The sequence below is a fragment of the Camellia sinensis genome, chromosome 15 (genome assembly GCF_055761805.1).
Source record: "Camellia sinensis isolate YWXY chromosome 15, ASM5576180v1, whole genome shotgun sequence".
Lineage (NCBI taxonomy): Eukaryota > Viridiplantae > Streptophyta > Magnoliopsida > Ericales > Theaceae > Camellia > Camellia sinensis.
In genome coordinates this window covers 75,296,197-75,298,407 of record NC_138975.1, presented here as the reverse complement: position 1 = coordinate 75,298,407, position 2,211 = coordinate 75,296,197, and the positions used below count along the sequence as shown (strand labels likewise).

The 2,211-nt window shown below is 40.3% G+C and overlaps 1 non-coding gene across 1 annotated transcript; it reads right to left on the bottom strand.

The window, feature by feature from the left end:
* Positions 1–314: 314 nt before the first annotated feature.
* On the bottom strand, positions 315–420 carry LOC114256010 (small nucleolar RNA R71). The gene has a single exon (XR_003627030.1). It is a non-coding gene; the product is annotated as a small nucleolar RNA R71 (small nucleolar RNA).
* Positions 421–2,211: the final 1,791 nt, after the last annotated feature.

Below are 2,211 nucleotides of genomic sequence, written 5' to 3'. Positions count from 1 at the left end.
ATCGTGCATCCAATTGCCAACAACCGAAGCGACCCAACATGAGATTAAGCCTAGTAGCATTCAAATGCTTTCATCTTTTTACGGGCTTAGTAATGAGGATCCCTATAAACATCTCAGTGAGTTTTTAGAGACTTGTTCTACGGTGAAACTCCAAAATTTTACCGATGAGGCCCTTAGGTTGAGACAGTTTCCTTTTTCACTTAAGGATAAGGCCAAACACTGGCTAAATTCCTTGCCTGCAAACTCTATCACAATCTGGGACCAAATGAGGCAAAAGTTTTTGGACAAATATTTTTCCATAGGAAAAAACCAATAGATAAGACGTGCCATGACCAATTTTTCTCAAATTGATGGTCAACACTTCCATGAGACTTGGGAAAGGTTTTGGGATTTACTCAATCAGTGTCCCCACCATCAGGTACCCCAATGGTAGCTCGTTCACATTTTTTTATTCTGGTATGATCAACTCGTTTAAACAAATGGTTGACTCGTCTTGTGGTGGGATGTTTATGATTAAGAGTGACATAAAGGCATGGGAGTTATTTGAAAATCTGAGTGAAATTTCCCTATACCATGCATCTACCTCTTGATATAAGAAGCAACTAATCCTTCGTGGTACGAAGCGAGGTGGTCTATATGAGGTAGGTCATAGTGCAGGTATTGCTCAGAAAGTCGAAGTATTGTCTAGAAAAATAGTCTAACTATTAACAGTACGACATATTTCTTCACAACCAGCACAACCGCCATACCAAGAGGCTTGCACAATCTGTTTAAGCTTTATCCATTGTGCAGCCAAGTGCCCATCAACACCTTAGCGTCCCGAGTTAGTTCTAGAGCATGTCAATGTGGTGGAAGGTTTTTCTAACCGAGTAATGATCCATTCTCAAACACCTATAACCTGGGATGGAGAAACCATCCAAATTTTTCTTGGTGCTCACAATCATAGGGAAATTCCTCTGTTCCACCTCCACCAAGGCAGAAATTCTGCCAATCTGCCTCTCTACCATCCTGTGTCTCAATAGTCATACCAATATCCTACTTAGAAAAATTCATCTTTTGAGGAAACAATGTTACAACTTTTGTAGGCTATAAACCAACTTGTCCATTCCCATTCCTAGTCAATTTCAAAACTTGAGACCCAAATTGACCAATTGGCTAACACATTGAGTAAGAGAGACAGAAGACAATTTCCTAGTCAGCCAGTCAAAAATCCAAAAGGGTAGGATGAGTGGAATCATCTAATTGGAAGAACATAGAGAAAATTCAAGCTGTCATGACTCTTATGAGTGGTCGAGAAACACCAAACTGAACAAAAGGGACCAATAAAAGAGTAGGAGAGCAGGGTAGTCAGATTCAAAATTCACAAGAGCAAAGTAATGAGCCTGGGAGTCCTCCATTGAGTCTTCCAAGTGAGCTTACGGTACTTTATGTGCCAAAAGCACCATATCCCTAGTGTGTAAATGATCCTTCCCCTTTTAGTAAGAAGAAGAAGACATCTACAGAAGCAATGATGGAGCTATTCAAACAAGTGAAAATCAATCTCCCTTTGTTGGAGACGATTAACTCCTATGCCAAATTTCTCAAGGACTTGTGTATGCAAAAGTGTAAATCCAAGACCCATGTGACCAAAAAGATCCTACTCACCGAACATGTGAGTTCCATTTTGACCAACAACACTGCCCCTAAGTTTAAAGATCTAGGTGCACATAGGTGAACATTCAATTGAAACGACACTCCTTGACTTAGGTGCTAGTGTCAACCTTCTCCCTTATTCGGTGTATGAGGAACTTAGCTTTGGTGAATTATAACCTACATCAGTGACTGTTCAGTTAGCTGATCGTCCCCTTAGAGCCCCTTATGGCATACTTGAGGATGTGCTGGTTAAGGTCGATGCATTCTACTTTCCTGTTGATTTCCTTGTCCTTGACATGGAACCTGCATTAATTGATAGGAAATAGATCTCAGTCATCTCAGGGCGACCTTTCTTAGCCACTGCCAATGCATGCATTAATTGTAAGTTTGGAGTGATGGAAGTATCATTTGGAAATATGCAAGTCAAAATGAATATGTTTCATGCATTTCAACACCGTTCCAATGATAGTGAATGTTTTTCAGTTGATATGGTTGATGAATTGGAGGAGGAAATTCTTCCATCTACTCTCTCAATAGGTCCTTTAGATGGAAGTGGGTGAGTCCCATACAAGTTGTACC